This window comes from Zingiber officinale, chromosome 2B, assembly GCF_018446385.1.
Source record: "Zingiber officinale cultivar Zhangliang chromosome 2B, Zo_v1.1, whole genome shotgun sequence".
Lineage (NCBI taxonomy): Eukaryota > Viridiplantae > Streptophyta > Magnoliopsida > Zingiberales > Zingiberaceae > Zingiber > Zingiber officinale.
This window is the reverse complement of record NC_055989.1, coordinates 90,443,526-90,470,337: the sequence shown is the minus strand read 5'-3', so window position 1 is coordinate 90,470,337 and position 26,812 is coordinate 90,443,526. Positions and strand designations below refer to the sequence as shown.

The 26,812-nt window shown below is 33.7% G+C and overlaps 2 non-coding genes across 2 annotated transcripts; both read right to left on the bottom strand.

Annotated features, from left to right (window-relative positions):
* Positions 1 to 9,665: 9,665 nt before the first annotated feature.
* Positions 9,666 to 9,782, bottom strand: LOC122049778. Its single transcript, XR_006131035.1, has one exon. It is a non-coding gene; the product is annotated as a U5 spliceosomal RNA (small nuclear RNA).
* An 820-nt stretch (positions 9,783 to 10,602) lies between these two features.
* LOC122049781 lies at positions 10,603 to 10,718 on the bottom strand. The gene has a single exon (XR_006131038.1). It is a non-coding gene; the product is annotated as a U5 spliceosomal RNA (small nuclear RNA).
* Positions 10,719 to 26,812: the final 16,094 nt, after the last annotated feature.

The following is a 26,812-nucleotide window of genomic DNA, read 5'->3' as shown; positions in this document are numbered from 1 at the left end:
ATGCTACGTTAGTGTGAACGTATACAAAATCAAAAAGTTTGTAAGAGGAGGTATTACCTATTTTATTTTGTCAACCTAACTTTATGACAAATAAAATTACCTCAAACACCGTGAATTTTGTATGTCATGTTAGTGTGAACGTATACAAATTCAAACATCTGTAAGAGGGGGGTTTTACCTAGCTTTATGATAAATTTAGTTGGTATTCATTTGGTCACGTAAAACAGTAGCAGTGACTCCGTTGGGGAGGATACTATTGAGTGTGTCTAAGTGTATACCATTACTTGATACTTAGTCCATTAAATAGTATTGTGCCCCTTCAGTTGAAGAAGATCACACGCTCCTAAATAATTTCTTATAACCATCCATAAAGGAAGTTTGATCTAGTGATCCGCAACAAACCCATCCGTTGTGGAGGGAGGCACTCAAAGCCAACACGCAAGCCTGATGCATCACTTACAAGCAAGTAATGGAGACCGTGGGATTTATTTACTAATCCATCTCCCAATTAGTTTTTTTAAAGTGAGGAATTTTAACCTATGCTAGCATACATCACATGCACACACATACATCACAGTAAATAAAAGCAATAAATATGAAAATTAATTTTCCAACTATTATGGTCTTTTCTATCACTATTCTCCGTGTGCTCCAACCCTAGCTGCAGCCATCTTTAGCCACCGTCATCGGGCCGAGTCGTTGCATCTATCTTGCTTCTTATTCCGTAGCACCACGCCTCGCAAGAATATGATCCGTGACAAAAATAGAATTTTACATATATCGATCCTATATTCCACGAAGGAATGTACATGTAATCTAGATCGAAAATAAAATTCTAAAATCCTAGGGCTAATACAGCTCCTGTTGTATTAATTACATACAATCATGCACACACAAAAATAATGCCCATGACATGTCCAAGGGTCCAATCACACACAATATCTATATGTCATAATAGTTGGAGTCTGCAATCACAAAGTTAGCACATCCTACTATTATCCTGCCTAAATTATGTATGACATGTGCATAATCTATTTGAAAACCAAACACACAGAGGCAACCCCTAGCTCTGATACCAATTATTATTGGTCCTAGGAAGATCGTACCGGTTCCACTGTACAAAAATTTTGTACAAGTGTCGAACCTTTCCTAAACAACCTATTGTATTCTTTAGAAATTAAATTAGGAATTACAAACGGAACTTAACATTATTGATTCCAAATTTAACTTATCTGTTCTTAATGGTTTAGATTTGAATCGCAAGCGGAACTTAACACTATTGATCCAAATCAACCTATGTTATAAATTCAATTAAATATTAATTTCCAAAATTAGCTTCCAGGACTACATGGCGAGGCACATGACCTTCTTGGGTATGGGAGCATCCACCACCGCCTAGACAAAGCCTTTTAAGGAAAGCTAATATTTAATTTCCTTATATAACTCTAGGTTTAACCAAAAGAAACAATCGAATCACAAATTCAAAAAATAAAAAAAAACACAAACTCGAATAACAAATTCGAAAAACTAGAATCTAATGTCTCTTGTGTTTGGAATTCTTACAAAGAAAAATAACTAGCATGATGCGGAAGAAAATTACTAGTTATACATTTTCTTTGTATGCTAATAACCTCGAGATCTTCTGTCGTTTTCCTCGCCTCCTCTTAGACGTCGTGTGGGCGACGATCCTCCAAGATGAACACCACCCAAAGCCTTCTTCTCCTTCTAGCATTCGGCCACCACAACCAACAATGAACCAAAGAGAGCAAGGAGAAAGGGAAGGGAGAGGGGGCCGGCCACAATGGAGATCACCAACAAGAGAATAAGAATTGATATCTCATGAGGTCTCCCCTCCCCTTCTTTTATATTACTTGCCCAAGGCAAATAAGGAAAGACTTTTTACAAAAATTAAAATCTTACTCTTGTTTTTCCTTTTCCCCTTTTATTTTTCCTTTTCTTTTCTCTTGGTTGATTCAATCATCAATCATTGATTGATTATTTGATTGGTCGGCCCCTTGTTTGGGCACTAAGCAAGGGTGGCCGACCCTTTAAAAGGAGGAAATACTTTTGTAAAAATTTTATAAGCAAAGAAGAAAAACTCTTATAAAATTTTACAAGCTTTTAATTTCCTAAAGTGGATGTTAAAAAAGAAAAGTTTTAAAAATTAAAACCAAGTTTTAAAATTTAAAACATCTCTTCTAAAAATTTTCTTTTTTAACATGGTTACAAAAATAGAAAGTTTCAAATTTAAAATTTCTCTTCTTTTTTTCTAAAAACCATGAGGATGGTTAAAAAAAAGGAAAATTTTAAAACTTTTAAACTTTCTTTTAAACCATGTGACCTAATTCAAATAAGGAATGTTTTATATTTTAAAATTTCTCTTTTAAAACTTGTAGTTTTCTACAAAGAGAATATATTTTAAAAAATTCAAAACACCCCTCCTATTTGAATTTATTATGGTCGGCCCCTCTTTGCTTGGACACCAAGCAAAGGGTTGGTCCCTTTGTGAAGGAATTGGCCAGCCCCTATGGCTTGGTCACCAAGCCATGGGCCGGCCCCCTCTTGGACACCAAGAAGGGCTTTCATGAGTGGACTATGAGGCACTAATGAGGCTACAACAGGGACCTAGAGGAGAAATTGGTTTTGGCCTTCCGATGAGCTTGAGTATCCCGTGTTCGCCCCGAACACACAACTCAAGTTCATCAATAATAACTCATTCCACTAGAGAGTTTATTATTGCACTACCGCACCAATCCAAATTACATTATGGGATCCTTCTTATCATGAGTGTGCTAGTCTCCCTGTGTTTAAGATGTCGAATGTCCATTAATTTAATTAAGTTACTGACAACTCACTTTAATTAATGTCTTAGTCCAAGAGTAGTACCACTCAACCTTATTGTCATGTTGGACTAAGTCCACCTGCAGGGTTTAACATGACAATCCTTATGAGCTTCTCTTGGGGACATTCTCAACCTAGATAACTAGGACACAGTTTCCTTCTATAATCAACAACACACATTATAAGTAATATCATTTCTCAACTTATCGGGCCTTTTGATTTATCGAGCTAAATCTCACCCTTTGATAAGTTAAAGAAATAAATATTAAATATATGTGCTTATTATTATATTAGAATTAAGAGCACACACTTCCATAATAAATAAGGTCTAGTTCTTTTATTAAGTCAGTATAAAAAGAACTTACCTAAAATGGTCCTACTCAATACACTTAGAGTGTACTAGTATAATTTATTAGTCAAGATAAACGAATATCTAATTACACTACGACTATTCCAACGATTTGTTCTTTTCCATCTTAGTCGTGAGCGACTGTTTATAATTTATAAAGAACTGATAACATGATCCTCTATGTGTGACACCACACACCATGTTATTTATATTATAAATTAATTGAACAACTACATTTAACAAATAAATGTAGACATTTGACCAATGTGATTCTCTTATTTCAAAAATAAATGTTTACAAAAGCTAGGCTTTTAGTATACAATCTAACAATTGCAACCAACAACATTATGAGAGGTATCACACGGGACAAGATCCCAAGTGCCATTATGGAGGAGAGCATAAAACTCCTTAGACATGGTTGCATGCCAATGGGGATCCTTGAGAGCCATAGTATATGTTATAGGTTCAGACATAGTAGTATCAATGATAGTGGTGTGACCAAAGTGAGGGTTAGGCCAAAAGACATTGTTTTTGGATTAGGTCACCATAAAATAGGTGTTGGTGCCAGAAGCAGGCTGAACTGGAAGAGCAAGTAAAGGCAGAACCACTGTTGGAGCTGACACAACAGGTGAAGGCTTGACAGGGAGAGGTTCGATAGGTGGAGTCTCGGTAGGGGTTGACTGGTGAATAATCGGTGGTACGAGACACGAGTTAAAGGAGCAAATCGGTGAAGAATCAGCAGCACGGGAATCCTTCAGAGGCATGCTAGGCAGTGCTCCAGGAAATGGTCCGACACTAGAACCATTATTGGCAAAAGAAACTCAGACTCAACAAAAATAACATGACGAGGGGCAAATATTTTTCTAGAAGAGGGCTCATAGCACAGATAGACACTCTGCATAAGAGATTAACCAAGGAAGACATAGGGTGAAGATCGGTGTGCAAGTTTATGAGAAGCATAGGAATGAAGCAGCAGAGACAACCAAAAATACAAAGTTTGGAGAGATTTGCCAGGGAGGCAAAGAGACATTCAAAGGAAGATTTATAGGAAAGATTTTGTTTGGGTAGTCGATTAATAAGATAGGTGGTTGTGGCAAAGGCAAAGGGCTAGAACTGGATAGGAACAGACACATGATGAAGAAGCGCAAGACCAGTTTCCACTTGCTAGGGAGGCAAAGAGACATTCAAAGGAAGATTTGTAGGAAAGATTGTATTTGGGTAGTCGATTAATAAGATAGGTAGTTGTGGCAAAGGCAAAAGGCCAAAACTGGGTAGGAATAGATGCATGATGAAGAAGTGTAAGACCAGTTTCAACAATATGACGATGATAACGTTCACAGAAACTATTATGTTCAGGAGTATGAGGGGGAGTGATCATGTGAAAAATTCCATGAAAACTAAGAAATTCTTTGAGTGCAAGAAATTATCCACCATTGTTAGTATATAAGGTGATGATAATGTTGGGGTTTAATCAAAGTCCCACATTGAAAATATTTGATAAAGATCATGGGTTTAAAAGAATGTAGAATATCTCCATTGACATGAGGCCTTTTGGGGAGAGCCCAAGAGCAAACCATAAGGGCCTAGGCCCAAAGTGGAAAATATCATGTCATTATGGAGATATGTGGGCATCCTTTTAGGCATAACAAATGGTATCAGAGCTATGGTCCAGATTAGATACCATGCGGGGTGGCCTTGAACGAAGTTGAGGGTGAACACGAAGTAGGTCAGGATGAACAGATGCTCACAGGAAGGTATCGAGCAGGTCAGGATGACCAGATGCTTGTGGGAAAGGCTCTGAAGCAGGTCAGGGTGACCGGATACTCACGGGGAGGCCCGGAGCAGGTCAGGATGACTGGATGCTTGAGGGGAGGCCCAGAGCAGGTCAGAATGACTGGATGCTTGCGGGGAGGTCTGGAGCAAGTCCTAGGAGGTGAGTAGGTCAGGGTGATCGGATGCTCGCAGGGAGGCCCAAAGTAAGTCAAGGTGACCGAATGCTCGCAGGGAGACCCAAAGTAGGTTAAGGTGACCGGGTGCGGATGCTTGCGGCAAGGCCCAGAGTAGGTCAATGTGACCAGATGCTCACGGGGAGATCCGGACCATGAGAGTAATTATGGTCCTTCGTTTGAGGGGAGGATTGTTGAGGTTCAATCAAAGTTCTACATTGGAAAGATTTGGTAAAGATCATGGGTTTAAAAGGATGTAAGATATCTCCATTGGTATGAGGCCTTTTGGGTAGAGCCCAAGAGTAAAGTCATGAGGGCTTAGGCCCAAAGTAGACAATATCATGCCATTGTGGAGATATGCGGACATCCTTTGGGCACAACAAATAAGACGATTAAACATTTTCTCGACAAGAGATTTAAAACATTGGAATATAGAAAGGACATCTTATTTACGTTTTAAGGGATATAGGCAAATGTATTTACTATGATGATCAACAAATATAACACAATATTTATAGCCATCACATGAGAGAATTGTAGAAGTTCAAACATCATAAAATATTAGATTAAAGGAAAATTGTGAAGAGAAAAATGAGTTATCAAAAGGTAATTTATGACTTTTATTGCATTGACAAAAATTACAAAGAAAATGATGAACTAAAGAAGCAAACCAAGACAACAACTTAGACATGACTAACTTGCTGGTGCAATCTGCATTAACCGCCTAACTCATATTTTGATTAATGACAGCGAGTTAAGTTAGGTGTTTTGTGATCTAATGTATTTACCGAGCGTGCCGGGATTGAAAAGTCTAGGGGATCTGACACCAGGCTTAAACTCAACTAGGTCTAAGGACCTGATAGTTGGTGTGAAGTCCAAATATATTAAAGGGCTGACCTGATATCTGGCGGGAAGTCCAGCTGGGTCCATGAGGCCTGACAGCTGGACGAAATCCACTTGGGTCTGCGAACATGACAACTGGCGAGAAGACCTAGTGGCTCAAGAAACTAGTCAATAGACTACAAGTTTGTAGGTTAAGATAAGTCGCTAGAGGAAAGAGTTCCAGTAAGGATGAGTCTAAGTTTGGATTTTAGGCACAAGTCCAGTTTAGATCCATTTGGAACATCTAAATTGAGACAATGGGTAGTTTCTGGTCTTGGAAAGACAGAAACTAATTAATACTCTTATTTTATATTTATGGTAATCCGATTTTGCAGGGTATACTTTGTTTCTGGATTAATAAATTTTACAGGGGTGAAAAAGTATAAAAAGCCTCGGATTAGCAGTGCTCGAGGCGCCTCTTAGCAATTGGAGGCACCCCAGAGCAAAAGGCACTGAGGTGCCTCCTTGCGATTGGAGGCGCCTTAGAGGTGTTAGAGGTGCCCTCGCATAGGATAAAAGCAGAGCTCACGAAGATCATCCAGTTCGCTACGGTCAGAGGTTGGAGGCACCTCAAAGGTCGATGAAGGCGCCCTCAGAAGGATAAAAACCACCAGAAGTGGAGCTTATCAACTCCGAAGTGGAGGGGATGAGAGCTGATATTGGAGGCGCCCTGGAGGCTATTGTAGGCACCCTCAATAGCCTATAAAAGGAGGATTGAAGTAGCTCTTTGTACAACAATTGATATTCATTCGATCCAAGTATCCTTCTGAGCTCTACTGGTAGTTCAAAGAAGTCGTTCTGCCACTGAGCTGCTCCTCCGAGTCGTCCGACCATTTTCGACAAACCGACAATAACACACGAGCGCACCTAGGGCTGTAAATGAACCAAGCATTCGTGAATAAACTTGATGTTCTACTTGGTAAGAGCTTGTTTATATTTGTTCAATATACACAAGATTAATTAAATAAACAAACTTGAATAGCTCGTTAAACTAAACAAACAAGCTTGAACACATGTGTGTTCAGCTCGTTAACGTTCGTGAACAACATTCATTAATAAAACTCTTTTCAATATGCTAAATAAATAATAAAATAAATAAATAAGTTTAAATTATCAAGCTCAATAACCAATCAAACAACTAAAAGTTTCAAACAATCAAACAAGCTTGAATTGAGAGCTTGATAGCATCTAAATGAACCAAACTCAAGTCAAGCTCAAACCAAGCACAAGCCAAACTTGAATTGAGAGCTCAATAACATCTAAATGAACCAAGGTCAAGTCAAGCTTCAAACAAGCTCAAGCTCAAGCTCATAAAAAAAAAATCAAGTCAAGTTTGAACACTCATCTCAAAAGTTTAGTTCATTTTAAGCTCAACTCAGCTCGGCTCGGTTACCTTATCAAATAGCTTGAATGCCCCAAAACTCGACTAAGCTCGGCTCGTTTACAGCCCTAAGTGCACCTTGAATAGTTGGTAAATTTAATTAAGTGTTGCTTTCTTTATGTCTACTTAAAAAGGGGAGTATAGGTTGTTACATTAGCCTTACCAATCTTTCATTGTATTCGATCACCTCTTCCGGTGGTTTCGGAAGAGGCTATTAGTGAATTACCCATCGATAAATCCACGAGACATGAGTCTTAGAGTAGGAGTTGTCGAAGGCTACGAACCAAGTAAAACTGACCGAATTAGTGTTTTGAATAAGAGATTCTTGATTCTCTGGCTAAAGGAGAGTGCAAATAGTTTGTCTAGTTGATGAAAATATGAATCTTCAAATTCTTTTTTTCCATTGAATTGAGAATTCAGTCCAAATTCTGTGTCACAGGGTAACTAATGATGAGAAGTCATCCTTGAGAATCCAAGGATAGACATTCCAAGATTTTCTAGTGAGACATGAACATGTTCTAATAAATGCGACCACAGTTTAAACGCTAGAACTCTAAAATAAATTTCTTATCAGAGTTGAAAATCTTGCAACATTTAGAAATCCTGCAAATATATGCTGATATATTGCAACTACTTTTACACTTTTGTTTTCTGCTCCTGCAATTGCAATTTGTATTGTGCTGGAGTATTATTCGCAAATTGCATTGTTGTAAATTCTGTCGTCACATTAGTGCCAGCTCAATAGCAAGCAATTTCGCTTCTAGACAATTTGATGATATATGAAAATGCTCTTGTATTCATTTACTTAGGAATTAAAATTATTAGAGCCTCCAAAAGTTGTAGTAGAACTGTGGTTTTGTTTTTGTTTTTTTTTTTTTTTGCCGCTTTCTCCTTTGATTGGATGAGAAGGTTCTGAGCCTACTTCAGCTAAGGTTATGCTTGCTTGGGTTTTTCTGTAACCTAGGACTTTACCTCATGGAAACATACTGGCTGGGCACTGCCTGCCTTTGTTATGCATCTTTAATATTCAATAATAACCATGAATCAGAATGCTTCTAAGAGTATGAATATGTGGCAATGGCTCATGGTTTGCAAATTGATATTTCTTTTTTGGAATTTGGAATAGATTAGAACAATAAGTTTGATGAACACTACTGGAACCTACCAACTAGCAAGGCACTAAACAATTGAATAAATACAGTGTCACTATATTTTACCTCTATTCTAACTTTAGGATCTCCTTCATCTACTCCATCAATTCATATTGATTTGAAGGCATAAGTAGGATAGGCTTTCTAATTATATTGCAAGCTGTGTTCATCATTTGTGCTTCTCTTATTTATCACACAAGAAGGATTGGCTTACTCATCCATATTGGCCTGTTTGAAAGAAACAGTCTTAATTCAATTCGACTTGTAATCGCGTTCACTTTTATCTACGGTGAGATGATTGTTGTGCCCTAAGATCATTTGCATTTGTACTACATGTAAAACTACAGTGATGTTGCTCAACGACAATGCACAAATAAAGATGTGCAAATCGTACATTAAACTCTTGTTCATCGATCTGCTGAAATTAGCCAAGTTGTAGAATTTTCTCATGTATATGTACATAAATTGATGTACGAGACGACTGGGTATTCTTTGGTCTACTACGTTAAATTAAGATTAAAAAGCAATTTATAACGAGACGACTGATTGACCACTTCACAGTTATCTTCCGATTTGTCACGGATCTTGGGAGAAAGGATCAGCTGCACCTCTCCTCGAGTCCTCGTTCCTATGGTCTCCTCAATTACCAATTTTAATCATTTAATGTATATTGATAATTTTGAGTTGCCAAGTTTAGAAAATCTTAATAATCATTATTAAATTAAAGAGAGTATTGAGAAACAAAAAACATTGGCATTTATATCTGATTGCATCTTTGTTTGAAAAGAAATATGAAACCAAAGATTATGTTGAATATATCAATATTACAAATAACCAAGATTATGTCGAAACTAATCCCAACTAAAAGCAAGCATAGTGTCTCTTCAACATCGTTGAACCTTTTTCCAATTAATTTTTACTCACTAATTAGTGATTGGTATTAAATAAAAAAACACTCCAGAAATTGCTATCCCACTAATTTTAAACACTATAAAACTAGACTCCACCTTTCTCATACACCAATTAATCATTTCAAAAGAAAGCATTTAAGTTGACTTTCAACTAAATATCTAAAATAATAATACTGATACAAATTTTTACATAATTATTTTGCAGGGCTCTCTTTTAAAGAACCCCTCCAAAAATTAGCGTATGCTGCTTAATGTGACGAACACACGGTATTCTTTAGTAAAAGGCGAAAGAATAATTCGCTTTGTGTTCACCACGCAGCTGCGTGATTTAAATCGTTCAAACACGTACCAATGTATAATCATTTTCACAAGTGGCAATGCATCAGTTAACGATATGGGACTAAAAAACTAAATAAACAAATACAGAGATATCCTCTCTTTTCGTAGGCACATCATGGACCAGTCTTATTTGATATCCTCTCTTTTCTTTGGTCAACTACGTTAAATTAAAGATTAAAAAGCAATTTATAACGAGACGACTGATTGACTTCACAGTTATCTTCCGATTTGTCACGGATCACGGGAGAAAGGATCAGCTGCACCTCTCATTCGGTCATTCCTATGGTCTCCTCAATTACCAATTTTAATCATTTAATGTATATTTTGATCATTTTGAGTTGCCAAGTTTAGATCATTATTAATAATCAATATTAAATTAAAGAGAGTATTGAGAAACAAAAAACATTGGCATTTATATCTGATTGCATCTTTGTTTGAAAAAAAAATGAAACCAAGGATTATGTTGAATATATCAATATTACAAATAACCAAAATTATGTTTGACAATATGCGACACTAATCCTAACTAAACGCAAGCATAGTGTCTCTTCAACAGATTTAAGTGTCTCTTCAACATCTAAAGCACCTTTTTCCAATTAATTTTTACTGACTAATTAGCGATTGGTATTAAATCGAAAAAACTCCAGAAATTGTTATCCCACCATTTTTAAAAACTAAAACGCTGGACTTTACCTTCACCTTACATGAATTAATCATTTCAAAAGAACTTAATCAAGTCCCCAATAAATTACATATCTAAAACAATATTACACATACAAAGTTTCACATAATCATTTTGTAGGACTATCTTCTTAAGAGAGCCTCCAAAAATTAGTGTATGCTGCTTAATGCGATGAACACACGGTATTCTTTAGTAAAAGGCGAAAGAATAATTCGCTATGTCTTCACCACGCAGCTGCGTGAATTTCATCGATCAAACACGAACCAATGTATAGTCATTTTCACAAGTGGCAATGCATAAGTTAACGATATGGGATTAAAAAACTAAATAAACAAATACAGACAGATATCCTCTCTTTTCGTAGCTAGGCACATCATGGACCAGTCTTATTTGACCTTATGATGCACATGGCAAGGAGACGTGTCACTTGGCACACACATTATATTCAGATAAAAACCATATACGTATCCAAGGTGCAGAAGAGGCAACCACCAAATAAAGCTAGCTAAGCTTGAACAGATAAAATATGGAACCATCACAACTCTTCTAAGTCGGTCCATACATATAAAAGAAAATAAATTTGATATACAAGTGGAAGACATACAGTGAGAATTATCATAGACAGTAATACTTTAAAAATTGACCCGGTCTAATTTAGACATATTATCATGTGTCAACCATACATCCTGGGAACAAACGATTAGCTTGTACTAATGCCCAGTCCCAACATTACTCCTTCTCATTCTTCCATGGATGAAACAAGAGAAGAGTCCCTACTCTATGGATGAAGCCACTAGTTTTTGATAGGAGTAGAAAGTTGATATCTCGGCTTATATTTTTAAGATAGATCTAAGTTGGATCAGCGTCGAAAGTCTCTAACTAGGACTTGCCTCATTGGAATACTCTCCTCCAGTGACTTACCTCACTTATCATGTAGAATCACTCGACTCTCCTTTGACCCACCAGGTCTTCTTGTCATTTGTCAGGTTCGCGGAACTAGACTTCGGTCAGCTGTTAGCTCCCGCAGACCCAATCGATTCTTACCAGATATCAGATCATACCTTGATTTATCTGGACTTTCCAGCAGCTATTAGGTCTAATAGATCTAGCTGGATTTCAGCCTAGTGTCAGGTCTTACAGGTCCGTCAAGTCTTGCACACTTGGTAAGAGTATTAGATCACACAAAACTTAACTTTAACCATTTATCATTCATTAAAATCTAAGTTTAATTATTAGTGCTAACTGCACCAACAATCACTGCTCAGAATTCATAGAGAGCAGGTCTCCCCAAGATGATATTATAAGTGAAGGGAGCATCTGTCACAATGAAGTTGGTTCGTCGGATTTTTATCATAGGTAGGTCTCCCTAAGGTATTGCCAATTAGATCTGGTTGAGCGACTGTACTTCATATCTAGTGAACTCACACAAAGGTATTGTCATGGGCTAAAACTCTCCTTGATCAATTTGTAATTGATTGAAGGCCTTTTTGAAGATAATGTTTACCGAGCTTCCTGTGTCCACAAAAATTTGGTGTACACTACAGTTGGCAATGATGGCTTTGATGACCAAGGAATCATCATGAGGGACTTGTACTCCCTCGAGATCTTGAGACCTAAAACCAATTTGAGGACCTTCTAATTACATTAGACTGGAGATGACTCCGTAGATTTCTAGTCGTCGGTCGTGGGCTTTCCGCGCTTGATTGGAATCTCCATCTGTGGGTCCTTCAAAGATCATGTTGACCTTTTCTCGAGCGGCATTCCTTTTGTTTTCTTCTTGCTGAGATTGAGCAAGCTCTGGGTCTTAGTTAAATGGAGAATGAGCTTGGTTATCTTGTTGTTGAATCTCTCTTGGCTGATTTGTCGGATGCCCTCAGCTAGAGAGGGTGCTTGTCTCGGGGGGACCGAAGCTGGAGGTCCTCTCGACTGATGGGGGACTTATGGAGGGTGTTGGTTCAAAAAATGCTGATCGGTAACTTGATGAAGTTTCTTGGCATATTGGTGACATTCCCAAGTGGCATGGGTGTTGGTTTTTGATAGGAGCGGAAAGTTGGTATCTAGCGATGAGGCTCGGCAAATGAAACAAGAACCACCTCCACAGTCTGCACCACTCTTCCTCCATGCTCCTACTGATGATGGTACTCTTTATTATGTAAAGGACGTGGAGGAGGCTTACGTTCCGATTGGAAAGTGGGGATTGGTGGAGCAAGAACTTCCTTTCCTTGAGCTATATGGGCCTCTTCGATGTTGGCATATTTGATAGCTTAACCCAGTACTCTCAAAATTTATAGGGGGCTTCTGATAGATCGTTTGAAGCGATAGAGGGGGGGTGAATATCGCTCCTTTTAAAAAAAACTTATTTCTTTTATTTTATATCAAAGTCGTGCAGCGGAAATAATAAATGAGACAAGGTTATTTACTTCGTTTGGAGTCTAGCTCGACTCCTACTCGAAGGCTCGCGGTCCTTGACCGTACCGGTGAGCAAGGCACTATAATCCTTCTTTCCCAAATTCTCGGAAAGAAGTGAATCGTACAATGGAGCAAGATAGTAACACACTACTATCTTGCTTTAAAAGAAATTACAATGCAAGCTTTAACTAAAATATACCGACAACGAAATTGTAGATGGAGCTTAGGTCGGCGCTTTAGGATGCAGTAGCTTGCTGAGCTGATGAAGACGAGTTGTTCACAGAGCAGGAATTTCTGATCAGATCATTGTATTAACGCTTTTGGCTTCGAGCATGTTTTATAAGAATTTTGGACGTTCGGTCGACCGATCCCTCTGTTCGGTCGACCGAACCTGCTCCCTTCCATTTTGGCTGAAGTCCGAAGCTGGCTCGATCTTTTGCATTTACTGATCTTTAATGGTTCGGTCGACCGAACCCCCTTTTCGATCGACCGAACAGTCAATTTCCCTGTTCGTCGAAATATGCAGAAATCTTCATTAATGGTGCAATTAATTTTGATTGGATCGGTCGACCGATCCCTGAGTTTGGTCGACCGATCAACCCTTCTTTCCTTTGCTGCTGATCGGTGCTGATGAACTGGCTAGGCTGAGTCATCTTGGTTCGGTCGACCGATCCAGCCAAACCTGCAACACAGTATTAAGCAAAGTATCCCTGCAATACAAAGGTTAGCATAGTAATATATAATGCATGAATATGACAGTTAGGACTGTCTTGATCTGAACTTGGAAACCTTCCCGGTTTTTTTAGTTGGATCAGCGACCTTAGGTTGTTCCCTTTAGGAACCCGACCTCACTGTTGCTCTTCCAGTTGCATACCTCAACTTACCTGCCAAACATGATCCTCCAGACATGTTTGGTCTTTAGTCTGCTCAGTATCTGATCGCCTGATCCACTAAGACTTTTCCTGCAATACCATATTAGCCAACAGCAATAATAGTAATACAGAAAACAATGATAAACCTAAACCTAGATTTACCGAGATCCGTTGGTCCGGTCGACCGCGCGCGGTCGACCGGAAACCATCCGATCAACCTTGCTTGGAGTTCACTCCTCCAAGACTTCTCGTTACCTAAGGTTACCACCCCTAGGATTTTCTCCACTTGGCTTCACTCACCAAGACTCAGTATTCGGCTACCCAAGGATCAAGTCCTCCAAACCTATCCACCTGGCTTCCACGACATACCGAGATTTCCCTTACCTAGCCTACAACTAGGACTCAGTATTCGGCTACTCAGGGATCAAGTCCTCCAGACCTATCCACCTAGCTTCCACGATATACCGAGATTTCCCTCTCCTTGCCTAGCCTACAACTAGGACTTCCCTTGATCAATCTCCATACTTAAACAATTTAAGCATACTTAAACATATTTGTCTGACATTAAAACCTTGGAGGTCGATTGCACTAACAGCTTCTTCACCAAAGACCGAAATAAGTCTCCCTCTGCGAGACCTTGAGTAAAGACACTCACCAAGATGTCAGAGGTTCTTGTAGGCATCTTTATGGCCACTTCATTGAATCTTTGAATATATTCCCTCAATGTTTCCTTTGGTTTTTGCCGAATGGCAAAGAGGTTGAGCGGGGTCTTGTGGTACCTTCGGCTATGGGAAAAATGTTGAAGGAAAACTTTTTTGAAATCCCCAAAGCACAGGATGGATGATGGAGGTAACCGATTGAACCATCTCTATGTCGAGCCCTAAAGTGTTGTCAGAAATACTAGGCACTTTACGCTATCAATATATTGGTGCAACAGAACTATATTTTCAAACTTCAAAAGGTGATCTTCTAGATCAATCTTCTCGGCATACTCTTCGATCTGCATGGGCCTAAATCAGTGGAGCAATTTTTCTTATAGAATCTCTTGGGAAAAGGGGGTATTCATGAAATCTGTTGCCTAGTCAACGGCAGGGCCTTTGCCCTTCCGAGGGTCTCGGGTATTCCCCGAAGTGGATTCTTGAGACCGCTTGGCTCTCAGAGGTATTTTTGCTGACGCCCAGAACAAAGTTTGGCAAAATTTCATCGATTGCACTAGCTTGGACTTTCAATTGGGGGCTTGGGGTCCCTCGGCTGAGCTTGCGGGTGCTTTTGATGGTGAAGAATTTACCATTTGTTATTTCTATATGATCTCTTGTGCTTTAGTTGCTATCATCGGATCAAGGTCTTCTTTTGATAAGGTGATAGTTGTGAATTTTCCGACATCTTCCATTCTCACACTTTAGATTAGGCATACGTTCCTACAAACGATACCAAATTTGATACCATCTAAATTGATGAAAGCTAGAATATCGGTGAGCTAGCTTCAAAGTTGATTGGAAGAAGACCTAGAAACAGGAACACCTACAAGCTCATGAAGAGGGAAGAAAAATGAGCTTTAGCAAGTAGGTCAAGGGTGCCTCGGCATAGTCACTCCGACGCTTAAGTCAGTGAAGTTGAGTAAAAGTATAAGATGAACAATGAGGAAAATAAATGTGGGATGCATGCGTAGTAAAAGTGCACATGTGCCCATAGGGGCAAGACCCTTTTTATAATACCTCTTTAACCTCTCTCATTGTAATCTTTCTCATTAAATGAGTATTTTATTTTATCATGATTAGGGAAATGCCAATTTACTGTATTGTTACTACATGTATTGACTTGTTCCATCATCAATATCTTGTATCTGTATAATGATGTTATCGCATGTGCCTCTTGTTGGGAATATAATCAAAGTCTCACATTGAAAATACATGAAAAAGATCATGAATTTATAAGATAAAAATATCTTCATTAGTATGATACCTTTTGGGTAGAGCCTAAAAATAAATTTATGATGACTTAGGCCCAAAGTGGACAACATCATACTATTTTAGAGAAATTTGAAATCTTTTGGTCCTAACAATTAGTATCAAAGCGATGTCGCTTTTCACCAAACTAACTAATGAAAGAAGCATAAGCCAGAGTCATGATCCAGATCGAATCATGTGAGTGGAACCTTGAACGAAGTAGGGAAGGCCCTGAGCAGGTCAGTGATCTAATGCTTGAGAGCAGACCCTGAGCAGATCAAGAGTAACCTGATGCTTGAGAAGATGCCCTTAGCAGGTCAAGAATGACCAGATATTTGAGAGGAAGCTCGAACCATAAGAATAATAGTGGTCTTTTGTTTGAAGGGAGCATTGTTGGGAATACAATCAAAGTCCTATATTTGAAATACATGAAAAAAAAAATCATGAGTTTATAAGATGAAGATATTATAGGTCCCTTGGTGGTCGACTAAAGGGAGATGAATAGCCTACACAATAACAAATTGAACCTTTCTCGAACTTTACAGGCTTGATTATGTTGGATCAAGAATTCGCTAGAGGGGGTGAATAGCGATAAAAAAACGAGTAAGCGCACAGCGAAAAAGTAAAGGCAAAAGAATAAAGCAACGCTAACAAGAGTCATTTTTTACTTGGTTCGGAGCCTTTGTCGACTCATACTTCAAGGTCCGCACTCGTTGAGTGCTTTCGTTGGGCAATCCACTAGCAATTCGAATATTTGATTACAAAAAGTTAGGTACAGAAATGATAGAAAGAAAATACTGATAATAGACAATAAAATAGAAAAACAGAGCTTTGTCGAAGAGCCTTCACAGCGTCGCAGGAGCACAGGAGAGCAGATTGTTCGTTGTTGTTGTGACTCTAGCCTTTACCCTCCTTATATAGGAGGTTCGAGGTGCCTGGATCCTTTCAGGCGCCCTGAATATGACGTAGCTGAGCTAACCAGGGATCTCCACATGGCGAGGTGACGTTGAGAATAGATTTTGCATTCCGGGCGCCCGGATCCCTTCCAAGCGCCCAGACTCCATTTTCCAGCAATTTCATTTCCTTGCAAGAAAATGTTAGTCCGAAACATAAATGCAAAATATCCTGCAAAACAGAGTGTTAGCACAGTTTATGATAAAAGAAGGATAGTAATTAGATTCCGTCTCCTCAAAACCGAAATCTAGCCACGATCTCGACTTAGATATCTGAAATGGATCTAAGTCGGATCGATGTCTAATGTTCCCTTCCCGGGAACGCGTCCTCACAGTCACTCCCCTCCAGTGACTTACCTCTACTTACCTTCCAAACGTCCGATCAGCCCTTCGACCCGTCTGGGCTTCGTGCCAGCTATCCGGTCAGCCCGTCCGGTCAGCCCGTCGACCTACCTAGTCAACGTGCCAAACGTCCGGTCAGCCCATCGACCCATTTAGACTTCGTGCCAGCTATCCGGTCAGCCCGTTGACGTAGCTGAGTTTCGTGCCAGACATCAGGTTAGCCCGTCGACCTATCTGGGCTTCTCCTGCACACTCGGTCAGAGTGTTAGATAACACTGAAACTAACTTAACCTGTTTTGTCATTCATCAAAACTTGAGTTAGACCGTTAGTGCTAACCGCACCAGCAATCTCCCCCTTTTTGATGCAATGACAACATGATTAAGTTAGGGAAAAATATGCAAGTAAAAAGTTTTTAAGTTAGCTTTTAAATTTTGTTGTTTTTGTTGTTTGTTTAACTAACTTAAACCATCTAACCCTCCCCCTTTGGCATTCATAAAAAATAAACATAGTAGAAATGATGATTGTAAATGACTAAGTAAAAGAGACAAGAGAGAATATAAACACAAGTCAGATTGACTTAGGGGAATTTAAATGAAAAGCATAGAAAACTCTTGAACATTTTATTTTAAGCTTTATTTTTTATCTTTTTCAAAAATAGCTAAGTTTGAAAATTATTTTTAAAGATAAACTTTGCAAAATTAACCAAATTTTCAAAAGTAAATTTTTAAAACACCTTTTTAAATATAAGTTTTATAAAGACAGTTTTGCAAAAGTAAAATTTTCAAACCAAGTTTATCAAATTTTAATACTAATTTTATTTAATTTTCGACCTAAGTTTGAACACTTTTCAAACATAAGTTTATAAGTTCCAAATTTCAAAACTAAGCAGAAAAATCAAATTTTTAAAACTAAGTTTGTAAGTTCCAGATTTCAAAACTAAGCAAATAAATACAATTTCCAAAATTAAGTTTGAAAAGTTTAAAGTTCAAAACTAAATAAAGCCAATTTTCAAACCTAAGTTTGTAAGTTCCAAATTTCAAAACTAATTTTATTACATTTTCAAAATATGTTTGAAAAATCAAAATTTTAAAACTAAGTTGGATCCAATTCTGATAAGGAACCTTGTAAATGGATCGTCTTGAAATTCAGCTTAGGGAAGGGTATTAATGTCACACTCAAGCAAGATGAGAAGGTGAGTGATAAGTCATGGGGTTGGATCGCCACAAGTTGCCTTGATAAGATCGGAATTAGTTCTTTGCCTAAGAACTAGAAGGAAGCTCTCACCAAAGAGAAACTCAAATTTTCATTCAAACTTACTTCATTTTCCATACAAGAGTTCTCCTATTTAACATCCCTTAAGATCCACTATGCACTAATTATACATAAATATCATGCTTGCATGCATGGTATTTATTATCCAATAATGCAACCACTAATCCCTAGTATTAGCTTAATGCAACCATGCATGCATGGTATTTATTATACTAGCTTAGGAACTCTAAAAAATGCATTAAAAACTCACAAAGGACATCAAAAGTCATTTTAGAAAAATCCCCCTAAAAATGCATACGAAAATGGTCCTCATGTTGGTCCAATTTCACTTTCAAATTGAAGGAATGTGATCCATTTAGTTGTTGCCTCCATTGTGCATTGATCCTCCTTTTCCTTGAGCATCATTATTAAGTCTTCCAAAGTTTGCTTCATTCTCTTAGTCTTGGACCTCGTCATGAGTCCCCCAATTCCCTTCAATGCCTCTTCTGGGCTCACATCAAATTCTTAAAAATAACTTAGTTTTATATGAGTTAGTTTTCAAATATAGGTTTATTTAATTAGATTTGCAAAAATAAGTTAGATTTTTCAAACACATTGAAAATATTTTTAAGAAAATATTTTCCAAAAATTAATTTCAAAATAAAAGGAAAATAAGTATGAAAATAATTAATTCTCCTCCGGAACTTCACATAATTTTTTAAATAAATATATTAAAAAAATTGAACCTCCTCCTGAATTTGATATTCCCTTAATTTATTACTCTCCCTTAATTTATCTTTCCCTGAATTTATTACTCCCCCTGAATTTATTACTCTCCCTTAATTGAACATTAAGGTTTGGGTATGTTAAATTTAACACATTTTTGTGCCTAAGTGTTTTAGGAGATTTAGTAATACTTATATTATTTATATAATTATTTCTATATCCTTGGTATAATTGTTCATTTAAGTTTGATTAATCAATTATTCTAAAAATAATTGACTTTAGATTCAGGTGTAATAAGTTAAACTTTCGCTTAAGGTTAAATAAGATAAGTTAGTCCAATAAGTGGTATCAGAGTCAAGTTAACTGAAAATTAGTACAACCACCGATCGAGCAAAGGGTTCATCGATTTTCTAGTTTCTCTTGTTTAAATTATTACTGTAACTTTTTTCCACACTACTTACCGCAAGACTAAGTCTTGATATCCATTTTAAGTTTTCTTTTTTAGTAAACCAATAGCACAAACTGAGGGATCCAACACTGTTCATCCCCAGTTGTTCAATGGAGACAACTACTCGTACTGGGAGAAATGGATGGAAGTATATATGAAAACTGACTTCGACTAGTGGTTCAACATAACAAAAGGATATAAGGCGTTAGTCGACCACCACACCGGAATTCCAATTGACCCAAAAAATTAGAATCCAGAGATGAAGAAGAAAGCCCAAATAGACTTTAAGGCCCTCAACACAATCCAGTGCAGTCTCACGAAGGAGGAACTAAACCGCGTCAGTCCACACGACGAATCAAAGCACACCAACTACCTCACACTAATGGTGTCCGAACTAGAATAAGAAAGCAAATCGGAAGACGGGTCCAAACTCGAATCGAGCCATGAGTCCGTACTCATTTCCAAAGGTTCCAACGAGATACAAGCTAATTTAAGTAAAAAAAATTTCAAAATAATTGCATGTTTACATAGGAAATTGATTATTTCTGACAATCAAATAAATGAACTAAGTATAGAAAATAGAACACTTAACAAACAACTAAAATTAACTTCAATGGCTGAGCTGATTCATGCTGGAATTTCAACTCAAGTTGCAAAACTTGAGGAGGACAATTCCAAATTGAAAGGCGAAGTAATTGAACTAAAACAACTTCTAAAAAAAATTCACAACTAGATCTAAGTACCTTGATATGATACTTGTATCTCAAAGAGTTGTGTACAATAAGTCCGGACTCAGATACAAGTCCAGCTCGACTAACAAGACTTTTATATCTATAGTCACCCAAAATAAAAATCAAACCCAAGCCTGGGTTCCGAAAGCGTGCCTAACCACACAAGTATGCTCAAATCAATATTATGTACCTAAGAATCAGATAAATTATATAAAACAAGAAAATAATAAATCAAATAATCTAAACCCAAACTACAAATTAACTAAACCAAACTTGGGCCACAAGTCCAAAATAAAACCAAAAACTAACTACAATCAAGTATTTTATAATTATAAAATAAATAAACATAAACAAAAAATCAAAACAAAATAGAAAAGCAACAATTTAAGGGGAGGTGTCAAAATAGGTAGCACCTCACGAACCTATTCTATCCGATCGGGTAGTTATGAACCAGATAATTTGAGCTTCGATCAACATAGTATTAGGGTGGGGCGAGATGATAGTACGTTAGGAAAGCTCAGTTTAGGGAGTCAAGTAAGATAAGACGTACTCTACTTGGTCTATTTATTTAAGTGAAACTAAATGAAGCTACCTCACAACATCATAAACTAGTTAAGCCAAGGTTTATCAATAGGAAAATTAAATGTCCAATTTCTTAAAAAGGTTTTGTCTATAAGTGGTCATTGCTCCAATACCTAAGAATGCCCCCTATGTCTCGCCATAGTCTGAAAGTCGATTTTTGAAATGTACATTTAATTTACTTATGGTTAAACTCGAATCTAACACAAAGTCAAACTATCTTCAAATAAAAACTTAACTAATTCATCTCACAAAACTATAGGAATACCTTGGTTGATAAAATAAACAGGATAAGATGATTAAGGACCCAAATTTAATCATAAATATTAATTAAACGTTAATTCGATTCCATTTTGAATATAAATTTAATCAAATGTTAATTTAATTAAACCCTAAATATTAATCCACTTAAACTTTAAAATAAAGTTAATTAAATATTAAAAATTAAATTAAAACTTAAAATAAAAATAGAATTAAACATAAAGTTAATTAACATATTACATTAAAAAAAAATTAAAAATATATTTTAAAAATATTTTAAAATTATTTTAAAACTATTTTAGAAATTATTTTCAAAATTTATTTTCAAAAAAAAATATCTTAAAAAAATATTTTAAAAAATCTTTTAAAAAAAAGTTTTTAAAAATTCTTTTAAATAAAAAAATTATTATCTTAAAAACGTAGTTAAAATTTAAACACTTAACTAAAATCTAAAAACTTAATTAAAACTTATACTTAAATTAAAACATTAATGAAATTAATTTAAACTTAAACGTTACTTTACTTAAATTAATTAATTTAAACCTAAATATTAATTAATAAATTAATTAAATTAATTAAAAATTAATTAACTTAAACTTTAAAAAATAATTAATAAGTAAATAATTAAAATTAATTGAATTAAACTCAAAATATTAATTTAACCTTAATTGATAATTTAGGATAACCTCAGTTGAAAACTCAATTTAACTAATACCTTAATTTAATTTATCCTAATTTAAATCAATCAAATTACCAATGAATTAACTTAAATCTCAATTAATAATTGAATATTATTAATCCAAAATAAATAAATAATTTAATTATTCTAAAAATTAATTAATCAATTCATACTTAAATCAATTACAACGTAATCCTTAATTTAACCTAAATTAAAATATAATTAAACTTAACTAAATACAATTAAAATTTAAATAATAGTTAATAAATATTGATAATAAACAATACAATTTAGTTTTAAGCAAACTACCAATCCAAACATAACATATTAAATACACTTAATTCTAAGTTAATGTATCTTTGACTTAATAAAATATTAGTAACCAATTAATTCATTTAGTCTGAAAATTAATTGACTTAATCCTAGAATAATCTTTCAGGAATAATTAATTAACAATTAATTTAAACAATCTTAAATTAATCAAACTTAACTTATAGTTTTTTAAAGTTACATATTTTCTGAAAATAGTATTTCAACACTAAATCTCTTAAATAATTAGATATAAACTTAGAAAACTTTTTCAAACTCTTGAAAAATATTTTCATTTTGCTTAATCTTTTTAAAAAATATTTTGAAAATCACTTAATAACTTTGAAAATTATTTCAAAAATTACTTTGAAAAATCTTCTATAAATAAAAATAATTTGAAAATTACTCCTTGAAAATCCTTTCAAAAATTAAGTTTTATGAAACGTTTCACAATGTTTCGAAATTATTTTAAAATTTACTTTGAAAAATTAACTTTCAAAAGTTACTTTGAAAGTTAAACTTTAAAAAATTACTTTGCAACGCCACCTTGAAAATTATTTTAAAAATTACTTTTGAAATTTATCTTGAAAAATAAAACTTTTTGAAAAGTTAATTGTTAACTTATTTTTTTTACTTATAAATTTCACTTAAAATTTTTCTTTAATTTTTTTTTAAATAAAATATTTACTTAGAAAATTTTTCAAATCTATACTTAATTTATTTACTTAAGAAACACGTTTACCTAAAATCATTGAAAAATACACACTTGTACAACATTTTGAAAATAATTTACATAGTAACTCTTTAAAAAAAAACAAAGTAAAGGTTAAAAATTACTTTTCAACTATCTTTTATTTTTTAGGGGAAAAGTATGTTTTGGTATTATTTTTGTTACTTAAATGATTTTTGAAAGAAAAGGCTATGCTTAAAAATCTTTTGAAATCTTCACTTAAAATCATTTTACTTAAAAATACTTTGAAAATACTATTATTTGATAAAATCACTTACAAATCCATATTTAGAAAAATCTTTTCTTTTGCAAAATTATTGTTCATCAAACTATTTATTTTTGCAAATGAGTTTAACATTCTTACCTCTCTTTTTAACTCAAGAATATTTTGACTCGCCCTAACTCTAATTCGTATGATTTATTTGTTTCCTTGTATAATTTTTTTTTTATGAATATCAAAGGAGGAGAATAGGGTTAAGTTAGAACAAATTATGTAGAAAATTAAGTTGATAAACTCAAACCTAACTCTACAACTCAAAATGATCAAGAAATAAATACGAATTTAAAATCTAAAATTCTTATATCATTCTTGCATTCACTTCTTCTATTTTATTTTCCCTAACTTTAACTAGATTATCATTGCATCAAAAAGGAAAAAATTGTCAATGCAATCTCCACTAGCAGTTTAACTCAAGTTTTAATAAATGACAAATAAATTAAGTTAGGTGTTTTGTGATCTAATGCACTTACCGAGCATAAAAGAATTGATGAGTCTAGGGGATCTGATACTAAGTTGAAACCTAACTAGGTCTGAGGACCCAATAGTTAGTTCGAAACCCAGATAAGTTAAAGGGTCGACCTGATATTTTGTAGGAAGCTGGGTCTGCGAGGCCTGACAGTTGGCCAAAATCCAGTTAGATCTGTGGATCTGACGACTAGAAAAAAGACTTAGTGGGTCAAGAGGCTAGTCAATAGACTACAAGTTGGTAAGTGAAAGTAAGTCACTGAATGAGAGAGTTCCGATGAGGACAAGTCCAAGTTTGGACTTTAGGCGTTGGTCCAGTTTAGATTCATTTGGAATACCTAAATTGAGACCATAACTAGTTTCTGTAGGATCGATACGTGCTAGGGGATGAATAATACTCGTGACTTTTTCACTTATTTCGGAAAACACAGAATAACGTAGCGGAAGATAGAAAGAGATGAGGAGCAATGCTAATAAGGTATCTTTTACTTAGTTTAGAGTATGCACCGACTCCTACTCCAAGGCATGTGATCGTTGATCGCTTTCGTTGGACAATCACTATAAGTTTGAGAAATCTCTTTTACAGATATGCAAACACAAGTACTAAAATTAAAGACAACGTTTACCGACAACAAAGAATAGTAGTAGTTCATCGATTGTCGGAGCAGTAGTTAGGCGTTGTTTTGTTGTTCCGGAGTAGCTCGCACATAAGAAGATCATTCTGAATGCGTGTTTATTGAAGCAACTGGTCGAGCCCTCGTTTTATAGCCAACCTAGACTTGATCCAGATCCATTGATCTCAGGATCAAGTTTACCAAATCAATTCAAACACATTAATTAATTCAGAAATAATTAATTCAAACATTAAAATAAAGTTGAATTCAATAAATAATGAAATAGATTTAGATTAAATCAATAAATACCTTAATAAAGTATTTAATAATCTAGACAATATCAATCTAGAAAATTCTATCCAAAATCAAGATAATTTAATTAACAAAAGATTAAATTTTAAAGATAACTAATCTAATAAATTCAACTAATAATATAAACTTAAAAGGCAAAGAAAATATAAGGATAAATTAAAACATTTCAATAAAACCAAAATCGAATTTAATAAATTCAAAATTAAACATTAAATAAAATTAAATATTAAAGAAAATTCAAAATTAACAGTTAATAAAAAATTATGAGATAACATTTAAAGAAATATAATTCAAATTTAAAAACTAATAACAACTTAAACACTAAAAATCTTAACTTAATAAAATTTAAATCAAAAGAAAATTTAAATATTAAATACACTCCTTTAAAGAAGGAAAATTTGACCAATCTAATTAATTCAAAATTAAAAACTTAAATTTAAATTACAAATTAAAAATCTTAAAAGGAAAATCAATAATTTAGGAAAGGCTCCAAACTAGTTGCCACATCCAAAAATAACTTACTCGACACGGTAATTAGGATTAGAGTAAAAAGGGACAAAGTTTAACTTGACCTACGGTGCTGGTGAAGTTTTGGATGATAGTAGGTTAGGGAAGCTCAGTCTATGCATGTCTAAGAAGATATAACTTCGACTTGGTACATTTGGCTGAGTGGAACTAACTGAAGCTACCCCTTACGAATCCTAATTTGTTAAACTAAGGTTTTGTACTAAGTTTAATGGATGAGACTATTTGGAAAAACTTGAATGCATGATTAATCTAATGATGTCCAGGTGACTCACCGTAACCCAGAAATATATCCAAAAAATGTTTGTTTGTTGAGTCTAAAACTAAACCTGAATCTAACACAAAGTTAAACCAAACCTTAAAATTAAACTTAACTCATCTCACAAAAACTATAGGATTTCAGGATTAAAAACATAAATCGGGTGAGATGACTAAGGACTTAAAATTAAAAGCAATTAAATTAAATTTTAATTAAATCAATTCAAATTAAATTTTAATTAAATGAAATTAAATTTTAATTAAATCAATTAAAATTAAAATTTAATTAAATTAAAATAAAATAAATTATTTCCATTTTTTTAAAAAAATAAATTTTAAAAAATATTCTAACTTTTAAAAATAAATTATTTTTAAAAAAATATTTTAACTCATAATTTTCTTTAAAAATTATTTTAACATAAAATTATTTTAAATCATTTAAACTTAAAAATTATTTTAACTTTCAAAATTATTTTAAAAAATATTTTAACTTAAAAATCATTCTAACTTTAAAAACTATTTATAATTATTCTAATTTTATTAAAAAATCGTTTTAACTTTAAAATTATTTTAACTTAAACAATTATTTTCATTTTTTTAAAAAACTATTTTAAAAAGTATTCTAACTTTTAAAAAGAAATTATTTTTTTAAAATTATTTTAACTCATAATTTTCTTTAAAAATTATTTTAACATAAAATTATTTTAAATCATTTAAACTTAAAAATTATTTTAACTTTTAAAAATATTGTAACTTAAAAATCATTTTAACATAAAAATTATTTTAACTTTTAAAATTCTTTTTAAAATATTTTAACTTAAAAATCATTTTAACTTAAAAATTATTTTAATTTAAAAAATTATTTTAAAAATCATTTTAACTTAAAAAAATATTTTAAATAATTTTAAAAATCATTTTAGTTTAAAAATCACTTTAATTTAAAAAATAATTTTAACTATTTTAAAAATCATTTTAACTTAAAAATTATATTAACTTAAAAAATTATTTTAACTTACAAATTATTTTAACTTAAAAATTGTTTTAACTTAAAAAATTATTTTAACTTAAAAATATTTTTAAAAATTATTTTAACTTAAAAATATTTTTAAAAATTATTTTAACTTAAAAATAATTTTAACCTAAAAATTATAGTAACTTAAAAATTGTTTTAAAAATTATTTTAACTTAAAAATTATTTTTTAAAATTGTTTTAACTTAAAAATTATTTTAAAAATTAATTTAACTTTAAAATTATCTTTAAAACTTATTTTAACTTACAAATTTTAATTGATTTAAAAAATACTTTTAAAAATACTTTTAAAAATCATTTTGAAAATTGTTTTAAAAATCTTTTTTAAAAATCATTTAAAATTTTTTTAAAAAAACTTTAAAAAATCATTAAAAAAACTTTAAAATTTAAATCAAAATTCAATTAACCTTAACTTTAAACTTAATTAAACAATAATAATAATAATAATAGTCAAAATTTAGTTATTTATTCTACACTTATTTAAAAACTTAGTTGACTGAATCAGTATCTTAATTTAACCTAATTAAAATATTAACTCTAAGTCATTTTTAAATCAAATTTGACTTTACATTAAAACTTAAATTTAAAATTAATTTAAGAAAAAACTTA